Below are 12,500 nucleotides of genomic sequence, written 5' to 3' on the forward strand. Positions count from 1 at the left end.
TCCAGTTACTTTAGCCGGGCCGGCTCAGATGATTGGTCGTGCTTTCTACAGCGCCACGGCTTCCACAGATGATATTTTTTGTATGTATTTATTGTCAAAGCATTTAATATATTCATTGCTATCGGGATGTTGAGAGCATTCCATGGAATATAACAAAAAGTGTTTCTGAAATAAATGACATACCCCACCTTTAAGTCTCTATGAAATGTATAAGTATTATATCTTTATGACATTTCAACAATTGAAAGACTCAAATATCAAAACACATTTCCACCGATATTTAAAAAATGTGACATTTTATTCATTCAGGTTTCACAGATTTCAGTAACCTTCAGCATAGCCGTTTATTCACTCAGTCAATTAGGTGTTTCTTTGGAGAGGTTTTATGGACTCGCTGCTACACAACATTTTGAGTGACCTGCAGCATAGACAGCAAATGACCCTTAACACATCCCAAAAACATTGATAAAATAAGTGTTTTTTAAAGAATGTATCTTAGTGAAAGGATGGGTTGCTTCACGAGGGCGAAACATCCTACTAATACGATGAGGACTTGAAGATTTGCAACCTACTGTATGATGGTAAAACCACATCCAAATGATCAGCAATTAGCTTTTAAGTGACATTTCTCCAACTGGAAACAAATTGCAGACAAAAGAACAATAGCATCTTATTTTGGGAGGCGTGTGGTGCAGTGAGTGCGTTGGTGTTGGGATCAGGGGGTCACAGGTTCAAACCCCACTGCAGTCAGCATGTCGTTGTGTCCCTGAGACACTTCACCCCTGTGGGGATTGTCCACAGTATTGAGTATGTAAGTTGCTTTGGATAAAACCATCTAACAAGTGACATGTAATGTGAATTTAATTTCACTCCAACAAAAAAATACAATCTTCAATATTAACAATAGTATTAAAATAGTTGCAAAGTGAAAGGATTGACTTTGGACATCAAATAACTTCAAATCCATTTGTCCAATGTCTTAAATCCATCAATAATAAGTTACATTTGAGCGATACTGGCAGACAGGCACCAGGCAATTACAAGCGACCAAATCAAACATTTTGATTAAAACTACACATTTTACTCTGGGTTTGAAAATGTTGGAAAGGTGCGGGCCAATGTAAGAACAGAAATCAACAAAATATATAACATAGGTGTAGTTTAAAGACCTTTTAATGCTCAAATGCTACATAATTAACACTTAAGCATTGTTAGTATTGTTAAATTATAAAGGCAGACCCCTATGTTTGCATTTTCCTTAAATATAGAAAAGAAATACTCCACTTTAAAACTTAACCAGTTTTTATGAGATGTAGATTACTCTAAAACGATCCCATTGCCTTCACTCCATCAATAGTTGAGTCTTAATTTAGCAATGAATTTAGATGTCAGACAATAACTAATCACCACTACAATCACAAATACAATCCAAATAAAACTGCTGCATCGTCTCTTTCTTAAATTCCAAATAGGACCTAAATCTCATGAGATCCTGCTGGGAGCGCAAACAGCAACATGAAAGAGACAACAGAGAAACAACAGGGTGATGATGATGATGATGATGATGATAATAATGATGATGATAATGATGATGATGATGATGATGAAGACGTGAAACACAGTCTCCTTGGCTGCAGTAAAGCTCAGGGGGCTTTTTCAGCGTTAATATAAATGTAAATTGTGGACAGCCTCGTCTGAACCCTCTGCCGACACCCATTATGTTGCCACGGCGCAGCGAGGCCGAGTGCATCTGAGGCCACCACTCCAACTCCGCTGAGCTCCAACGCAACTTACATCAAACACACACGCACACACACGCACACACATACACACACTTCCCCCCCTCACTCACTCGCCGCAAAAAAAAACTATACGACTGAGTGGGCTGCGCACTTAATGGACGTGTGTGTTCTGCAGTGTGTGTGTGTGTGTGTGTGTGTGTGTGTGTGTGTGTGTGTGTGTGTGTGTGTGTGTGTGTGTGTGTGTCTGTGTGTCTGTGTGTGTGTGTTTGTGTGTGAAGAAGAAGACGTACTTACATTCGTGTGTATGTGTCCTCACAACTGAGTGTCTATAGGCGGTGTCCTTGTTCTGCCTCTGCACATGTGTGTGTGTTCTTTGTTCTCGTACTACTGCCTTTGTGAGGACCGAGTTGAGGACGATTCGGATTATCAGGACATTTGAGCAAAATGAGTGTTTTTTGTTTTGGTGTCACATGTAAAAATACATCCACATGTGTGTGGGCGTACACATCTCTGTATCATAATGTACAATATCACTATTCACTACTGTCATGCTCCTTCTGAAGAAGTTCTTTAATTTATTTTTGTGTTATGCAAGAATACGTGAATAATTGAAGCAAAGAAATATGTGTGTGTATGTGAGTGTGTGTGTGTGTGTGTGTGTGTGTGTGTGTGTGTCGGTATAGGGTAGCTCTGCATCATATTGTACCAGACAGGCAGAGTGTTGGACTGAATACTAAACAGCAAAAAGCTCCTCTTCACACTGCTCCAACCCAGCCATATAGGACAGACAAACACACAACTGAAGACGCACAAACACACACACACACACACACACACACACACACACACACACACACACACACACACACACACACACACTGTATTCAACCACACATAACAGCACAGAGCTTCACTCACTTTGCCATATAGAGAACACTCTGTACCTATGTGACTTTTTTGTGAACACACCCTGGTGGCTGCATCGCCCCCTATAGGTCAAAGCCAGTACAACACTTCACGTATACCATACAATTTAATATATGTGGCTTTAAAGAGGACATATTATGCAAATGTTCATGTTCCTTATTTGTATTTTTGGCTTTTTGATCACCCTCTGTCTGAAACCAGAGCCCAGTGTGCTCTGATTGGTTAGCTGGCCGGGTCCGTTGTGATTGGTCAACCGCTTAGAGATGTCTCGCCCTTTAGCCTATAACGTACAATGTGTTGGAGCACTGGCCAATAGGAGCACAAGTATTACACACTATAGGGAAAGGGAAAACCACAAAAAGCGCTCCTTTAACTCATGAAATAAAATAAAACTTTTAAAAAAATGTTTGTTTCTGTTTCCATAAAACACAGTGAATTTTGGGATGATTTCAAAATGAAATTGGATTAATGGTGCAGAGAGTTGAGCAACCTGCTTTTGGAGAAGTTACAGCATATATATTTGTCTATAAAAAGTTCCCTTAATTATGTAGAAAGGTTTTATATGTCAAAACGTCGATATGTGGGTGGGTCGACAGGATCTATTGGACACGGTCCTTGGCTAAAGCAGAAACTAAAGTGTTATTGCACAGGTTAACAAGTGAAATGCGGCTTGTTTATTCCACCCACAACACAGGTTAGTGTGTAAAGCAATTCCCAGCCAAGTATCAGATCAGATAAAAAATAAAATACCCAAAACCTGAGGACTCAATTGCACACACAAAATATTTGTGAGTCCCAACTCCCTTAAAAATGTTCCAGTTCCAGTCTGCCTGCAGCCAAACAATCACAGGCAAATGTTTGTGAGCTCAGACAAAGCACACGCACACACACACACACACACACACACACACACACACACACACACACACACACACACACACACACACACACACACACACACACACACACACACACACACACACACACACACACACACACACACACACACACACACACACACACACACACACACACACACACACACACACACACACACACACACACACACACACACACACACACACACACACACACACACACACACACACACACACAGACACACATATGCAAACACACAGACACACACACACAGAGACACACACAGACACACATATGCAAACACACAGACACACATATGCAAACACACACACACACACACACACACACACACACACACACACACAGAGACACACACAGACACACATATGCAAACACACAGACACACACACACACACACACACACACACACACAGAGACACACACAGACACACATATGCAAACACACACACACACACACACACACACACACACACACACACACACACACACACACACACAGAGACACACACAGACACACATATGCAAACACACAGACACACATATGCAAACACACACACACACACACACACACACAGACACGCATACACACACACACACACACACATGCAAACACGCACACACACACACCGGCACACACACAAACACGCACACACACACACACACACACACACACACACACGCAGCAGCCAGGTGAAGTGTGTGTTTGCAGCAAAAGCCCGACAGCAGCTCAGTGTTTCATTACAGCAGAGCCCTTTTATCAAACCCTACAAACAGAAACACCTGGTGTGCGATGTGACGCTGCAGTGCACAAACCAAACAACACAACTGAACAGAGAGAGAGAAGGGGGAGAAAAGGGGGGGGGGGGAATAGGGGGATGCAGTGCTTCTGTCTGTCTGCACATCAAGGGAGAGTTTGTTATTCTGGTCATAAACTGCGTACACGAGTGACGCATAAAGTCTCCTCAAATTGTTGCCCACAGTGGTGTCATTTCTCCAGGGAGGCTAATGATTGGGTGGTTCTGTACTTTGGTCCAAACTTAAAAAAATAACCTAAATAAGACATTCGATGTCTACAGAGGATAAAGCCGACGAATAAATTGAATGAAAATCCAGACTACATTATCAGCAGGCAAACTAAGTACATTTACTTTAATTAAGTACAATTTGAGGGACTTTACCTGAGTGTATCCATTTGTTGCTCTGTCATACTTTTACCCTAATACTATTGAGAGGTTAATAGTGTGCTTTAATTCCACGAATTAATTATATAAAATAATATAAATAAAGTATTCAAATAATAGACGAGAAAAACCCACTAAGTAATTCAACTCGACTGCACTCTCTAACAACCACCTAATAACTTCATTGACTTTCAATTTCAGATCCAAGTGCAGGTCAAAAAACGTCAATAAGTCAATTATTTACAAACTAATTCATAAATTGGCGCCACATTTGTTACCAAACCTATATAATATTAGCTGATGACCTACTCTGCTGCATTCAGATGCATTTCAAACTGACTGATGTACAGACGGCTCTGCAGTACAGTGTGTACAGTTGGTGGTGTAACACACACTAACACACACTAACACACACTAACGCAGACTAACACACACTAACACAGACTAACGCAGACTAACACACACTAACACACACTAACACACACTAACACACACTAACACACACTAACACAGACTAACGCAGACTAACACACACTAACACACACTAACACACACTAACACACACCAACGCACACTAACACACACTAACGCACACTAACACACACTAACACAGAAAGCAGCAGTCTGGTGTGAAGCCCCCCCTGTACATCAGCCCCACTCCTGGTTTCCATGGAGACTGGACCGATCGTGTGATTAGCCGCGTCAATTAACCTCTGACCAATCACAGAGCAGCAGCAGCTGACTGTGATCTGCAGAATCAGACATCCCAACACCGCATGCTACACAGCAATGGAGGCTGATGGGGATTCTGCAATTAGCAAAAAACATTCCTGCACTTCTTTTATAACCAAGTCCATAAGAGTCATTCTCTTTTTGTATATATTCATATCATGTCTGTTTTATCTGAAAGACAAGATACGAACAAATGAATTATGCTTTGTTTTGTTTTTGGCATTTCTCTTTTGGGTTACTACAATTTAAAACCCACATTGTTACAAATGTTCCTTAAAAAGCAGCTTTAAAATAATTTCAATGCTTCACTGACTCGTAATATCGAGAATGATGTCTCTAAGATTCTATAAGTCTCTTTTTGCATTACGTTACTTGATTGGGTCGTTCAGATTCCTGTAAAGATGTATTCATTTCTTTTTTTACCTTTTCTTAAACCAGGACAGACTCAGAAAACAGGAAGTCCTTCCCAAAGCAAACAACAGACTATGAGTCAAACGAAAAGATGTCCAAACAAATGGCTTAGATAACGTAAAGAAGTGCGTAAGGCTTGGCTGATTTTGGTGAAACTTGATCATATTTTATGAAGAAAATATGTCATGCTTTTCCCTTGATGTCCTCCGCCTGCTCTGCTTTAATTGAAGGAACAGAGAGCTTTACAACTTTACTTGAGTAATGCTAACCGCTAACTATTGCTATGTCTAGCTCCCAATAGCTAGTTAGCCGTTAGCTCGTTAGCTATGTTTCTGCTGCACTGTTTCTTAATGCTGTAAATGTCTTTCATTTTTCTAAAACACTTTGAATTGGCTTGTGTTGAAAAGTGCTAAATTAATAAACTTGCCTTGCCTTGCTTAGTTAGCCATTAGCTACAGTAGTTAGCCGTTAGCTAGTTAGCCGTTAGCTCTCGCTTAACACTAGAACCGCCAACGGGTAAATTTTACCCGCAGCTGTTCTTTGATTGTATGTAACTTTTGTTCAATAACATATTAAAGTCTCCCAGTCCGTGACCTTTCCTGAAAGTGTGTTATGTAGCACTCTGTTGTTAAAAATTGTCAATGTGAAGTCAGATTGAAAAAATCGCCAAAAGAAATGCCATTTATACCCATATCCGCCCGCGGGTAATATTTACCTCATAGAAAATGCAGCGTAAACATGACGTGTTGCTATAGCAACGCCTTTTGTCTACTGCAGTTCCTTATAGATAGAGAGATAGATAGATTGAGAGAGATAGATAGATAGATAGATAGATATATTGATAGATGGATAGAGAGAGAGATAGATAGATAGTTATAGATAGTGTAACATCTTGGAGAATACAAGATCTTGGATGACTGAGCTCACGTTGAGGACGTAATGCATGTGTGCAGGTTACGTGCCAGTTGAATAAAGATGGACACTCGGAATGAGAAGTAGTCCGCGTCGTCTATTTATGTAGACAATTATATGTTCATAGAAGAGAACATTACAGATGGATCGATAGAGAGAGATAGAGAGATTTGTACCTAAACAAAACAAAACACAAGTCTAACACCAAGCGTTTAAATCAGCACTCTTAGTGATATTTTAAACTTCATGCTATCTGCACAACCTATATCATATGAAAAGCTGAGAGTCCACAGATTCTATTGGTATAAGTTTCATCCTGTGCGATCAAAACTCACTGTTCTGTATGATACATAAAATAACATTGTACCTTGAAAATCAATAGCGGGTACATTTTACCCGTTGGCGGTTTAAGGTATACAGCGACCTCTGGCAGTTCTAGTGTTAATGTAAGTCGCTTTGGATAAAAGTGTCAGTTAAATTAAATATAGTTAACGACAGTAGTGTGTAAGTGAATGCATTCTCAAACTTTAAGGGTACTAAATTGCAAAACCTCCAACGCTCACATTATGTGTCTTTCATTGAAATGTTTGAGCAACGTGTGCTTATACTTCTGAGGTTTTTTGTAGCTTTTTGGGAGATTCCTGCACTTCCATTTCCCATAAACTGATGGAAACATGAGCCCACTCCACACACAATGTTTAAAAAAAGACCCCTTGAAGGTTTACTGGCCCAAATGAACCCTGGTGCACTGCATGCTTGCCCTCTCAGCTCTGCACATTTGGGAAAAGTGAAATTGTAAAAAAGGTCTGGATCTGGTGTCAAGTCCGCACTTCAGAGGAGATGAAGTCCTCTTCAGCCCTCGGACCATCTTCGTGTCGGAGGATATTCGCTTCATCTACTGTGAGTTTCTGCACATAGCTGTTCCTATTGGTCAGACTACTGTAAACATACTAGTTGAAGGCCTCAGAAAGTACATTTAATCCATAATTAAATCAGTTTCTGACGATGCAGTCATCTCAAAACGGAGACCAGAAGACAGGTGTATTCTCCAATAATGTTTGTTTGTTTGCTTGTTTGTTTGTTTGTTTGTTTGTTTGTTTACAGCATGTAAAGCGGCCTTGGGTCCCTTGAAAGGTGTTCTAAAAATGTAATCTATTATTATTATTATTATTATTATTAATACAAAACTATTATTTCTTGAATTAACAGGTTAATGTGTGCAGAAATTAAAAACCCTTAATGCATATATATTCAAATACTGAATGATAATTATAATCACTTTAATTAAAATGAACTAAACTGTACTTTACTGAATCCAAACAGGGAGCTATGGACATAAGTGAAACCCCCTCTGGAGGAAACTCAGGGATTTTAGCCTCTGCAGACCATTTACATGCACTAAAATCTACAGGAAATGGAACACCACAAGAAGCATTTACAAGTCCCCGCCCCCTGACTATGTGATTGACAGGTGGGGATGTTGATGTAATCAGTGAGTGAAGCTTTAATGATCTGTAACAAGCAGACGAAGCGAGTCGTAAAAGAAACAAAGATCCTCGATCGTTACTCCTGAGATCAGTGTGTGTTAACAGAAACACATCCAGACTAACAGGAGGGGATTCGGGCGGATACGTTGTCACTTTTCAAGACTTCAAAACCTGGGAATTAAAGATATTTGATTTAAAGTGATCTAACTGTATACAGACATATTTGAACTGGAAGCCCTTTCCGATATGTTTCAGGAAATCTCAGCGCGGGAAGGTTAAATGTCACGTGTCGGATAAAAAAAAAAGTTTGTTATTTGCTCTCAAACCCTCTGCCATTCACATGCAGGATTATTTACACACACACTTCACAGGATCTACCCACGATGAGTCATTAGAAAGTGTGTGTGTGTGTGTGTGTGTGTGTGTGTGTGTGTGTGTGTGTGTGTGTGTGTGTGTGTGTGTGTGTGTGTGTGTGTGTGTGTGTGTGTGTGTGTGGTTTTGATACTATGAGTCATTCGATGCTCCAGAATAGAAAGTGGATGATGCTTTGTGTGTGTATGTGTATGTGTGTGTGTGTGTGTGTGTGTGTGTGTGTGTGTGTGTGTGTGTGTGTGTGTGTGTGTGTGTGTGTGTGTGTGTGTGTGTGTGTGTGTGTGTGTGTGTGTGTGTGTGTGTGTGTGTGTGTGTGTGTGTGTTAATCAGATTGATGGGTGTGTTGGCAGCAGCTCAGATTTAATAACCCAAAGACAGACAGATAGACACACACACACACACGGACACACACACACACACACACACACACACACACACACACACACACACACACACACACACACACACACGTAGTTCAAATAAGGTTTCAGTGGCTTCTCGTTATCAGCAACGTTTTTTCCTTAGATTCTATATTCAGTGCTCGTCATATTAAGATGAAATCGTGTTTATCAACCAGCTTCTCTCTAATCATTTCTTTCTGTTCCTTCTTAGTCTCCCTCCCTCCCGGGGTGTAAATCATTTGCCAAAAACAAGACAGAAAGTACAAATAAACAATGTTAAAGTTGAATTGATCTGACAGCGTTATATTTTCTTGTCATTTCCCGACTAATTAGAAGTTAGATTACAAATTGAAGAACCAAGTTTCACAAATTCTCATGCAAAATGTTCCAAATCAAGCAAGATGTAAAAAGATGTGTTTGGCGACATGCCTATAGTTTCAAACATGTCACTGGTTTGCATCGATGGCCATTAACTAAGTCGATTTACTCAAGCGCTTTCCTAAAGTACTTTACTGTTCTTTGGTTTTTCAGTTTACTGCTTCATTTGACTTCTTAATCCATTCATTTATTAATAAGCAAGCGACAGGTGGTGTTACTGGTGTTAGTCCTTTTTAGCAAACAGTGGACGACGTACTGTTTGATATGACACACTCGTCATTTAACCGGTAAAACTAGGATTAACAATTTGATATAACTCCTATTTCCACAAGTTTATTACACTTACACGTTATTTTACATCTGTGTCACTGCCTTTATATATATTACCTTACATGACATGACTTGTTAGACGCTGTGGCCAATCCCCACAGGAGCAATTTGGGGTGAAGTGTCTCAGGGACACAACAACATGCTGACTGCAGTGGGGTTTGAACCTGTGCTCCCTTGATCCCAACACCAACGCACAACCCACTGCGCCACACACCTGTATATTTTGACAATGGTCTAATGATTATCAGGCATCTGTAAAAAGACATTCATGTACTTTCTTAAACTTGCATACAGATCCTCCTGGTATTAGTCCATGTCGGCAAACAGATGACACACTATTCATTTAACAATGCGATATTACTCTCATATCTGCATTGCTGCTAATTTGAAACATGTACACGTCCTGTGGCGCTACTTTAAAATCATATTTTTACGGCTTTTGCTCACGTGAAAACACAAAATATAGAGCACATCACTTCAAAGTAGCTGCATGCTATCGGCTAGGTCTAATGACTGATGTACGAAACATAAAACGTCTAAAAGTCTGCAACTAAACACACTGACTGAAGACACCTCAAATAACCAAAGTCTTTGTAAACCCGGCTAATTACTAACCATACACAAATACACAACTTATTATTATTTAGCTACAGGTGGTTGAACTAGTCCATATCATCTGCATTACGCATTGTGTCACACAGTACACTTGTCATTCAAAGGGTAAAACTCTGATGTGATTGAACTCTCTTATCTGCAACACATCACTGCAACTAAGCTGCATAGTGTCGGCATGACGGATGCATGCTCGCTCTGCTTACAATCAAACCCCCAACCATGTTGACTGATGATATTCAGCACGAATATCAAACTTAGCTACAAGTGGTTACACTGCAGGCATTAGCAAACAGGTGTTGCACCATTTCACGCAACACACTCTTTGTTTAACTTGTAAAAACACGATTTCAATGCGATATAACTTTCATTACCATTATTTTGTAAAACATTAATTATGCATCTGCTTTGTTCATATAATCTTAAACTTGTATAAAACACAACATGTCAAAGAGTCTTCTCTCAATTAAACCCGAAAACACACAGACCGGCGATATTCAGCATGAGCACACAAGTTATTATTTAGCAGGCTACAAGTGGTAACAGTCTTCGCCAGAAACAACACACTTTAATTAAACCGTAAAAACTCAAATAACAATGCGTTATAACTCCTATGTCTGCTTTTCCACTCATTTATAACAATTACACGTTCTGTGTCGCCACCTTTTGACATCTTTTGACCCATTTTGAACACACAGAAACACAAGCACATCCGTCAGCTTGGTCTAATGAATGATGCATGGAACATCAAACATCAAAAGGTCTGCAACTAAACCGCAAAACATACGAACTGATGATGCTCAGCTCCAAGGTCCACTCAGCTACAGGCGGTTGCACTGCAGTCCATATTAGCAAACAGGCACCAAGGCACCGCTTCCTCCAACAAACTCATCAGTTAACTTCCATAACAATGTGAAAAAGATCTCATGTCTGCATTACAGAGAGTTTCTAACACGTAAACGTTCATTAATTACACGTCTTTTCATCACTTTTGCTCACCTGAAAATACAGATAACTTCATGAACCTGAACACAATCGGCTCGGTCTAATGAATGATGCAGCTCACCTTTAGGACGCCTGGAGTGTGAGATTTACTCATCGTAAGCATCACTAAACAATACAGTTGCTATTGCACATGAACATATGTCAGAAAATGAATACAAATTTGAAAGTTCTTGCAGATAAAAATACAGTTTTTGCAGTTTCTGTGTATTGTGTGTGTTCAAACGGTGTGTGAGTGATGTGTGTATGTATTTTAATGTTTACTATGTTTGTATATGTACATGTATGTGGAACTGCAGGACGGAGTCCAGAACACATCTCCTTACCGGGACAATAAAGTATATCATATCGTGTCGTAATGTTACTGGGAGGCGTGTGGTGCAGTGGGTTAGTGCGTAGGTGTTGGGATCAGGGGGGCACAGGTTCAAACCCCACTGCAGTCAGCATGTCGTCCCTGAGACACTTCACCCCAAACTGCTCCTGTGGGGATTGTCCACAGTACTGAGTATGTAAGTTGCTTTGGAGAAAAGCGTCTAACATGTAATGTAGTTACTGTGTGTCCCGTTAAAAGTACCTCAAATGTGGGGATGTTTTTATTTTCTATATAATGGCTTTAATTGTTTGCACAACTCAATGCATTGTGTTACTGTTTCGGCCCATCTGTGGGAATGTATTGTTGAACAAGACAATTGATAAGAATAAATACCTCAAATGTGTAAAAGTCACTCTATTGTATTTCAGACTGCATCAGACTGCAGGTGTGTGTGTGTGTGTGTGTGTGTGTGTGTGTGTGTGTGTGTGTGTGTGTGTGTGTGTGTGTGTGTGTGTGTGTGTGTGTGTGTGTGTGTGTGTGTGGATAATATCTGCTTTCATCTCCGCTGCCACACACAGGTGGGCTGCCGTGTGTGTTCTGTCTCGGCACACAGCAGACTCTGGGCTTTCTCTTTCATTACTTCTCAGACGGATCCCAAAGTTGACTCTGACTGTGAGCCGACAGAGGAGCAGGTCAAAGGTCAGACAGACAATTATCTGAGGACCAAACGATGATGAAAAATATGATATATAAATAAAGATTATTGGAGAAACAATTAAAAAGCTTACTGATAAAGTTAT

At 40.1% G+C, this 12,500-nt stretch overlaps 1 protein-coding gene across 1 annotated transcript in view; it reads right to left on the reverse strand.

The window, feature by feature from the left end:
- myt1la (myelin transcription factor 1-like, a) overlaps positions 1-12,500 on the reverse strand; it is an 85,318-nt gene that overhangs the window by 71,234 nt on the left and 1,584 nt on the right. The window lies entirely within an intron of this gene.

This window comes from Notothenia rossii (genome assembly GCF_949606895.1).
Source record: "Notothenia rossii genome assembly, chromosome: 8".
Classification (NCBI taxonomy): Eukaryota; Metazoa; Chordata; class Actinopteri; order Perciformes; family Nototheniidae; genus Notothenia; species Notothenia rossii.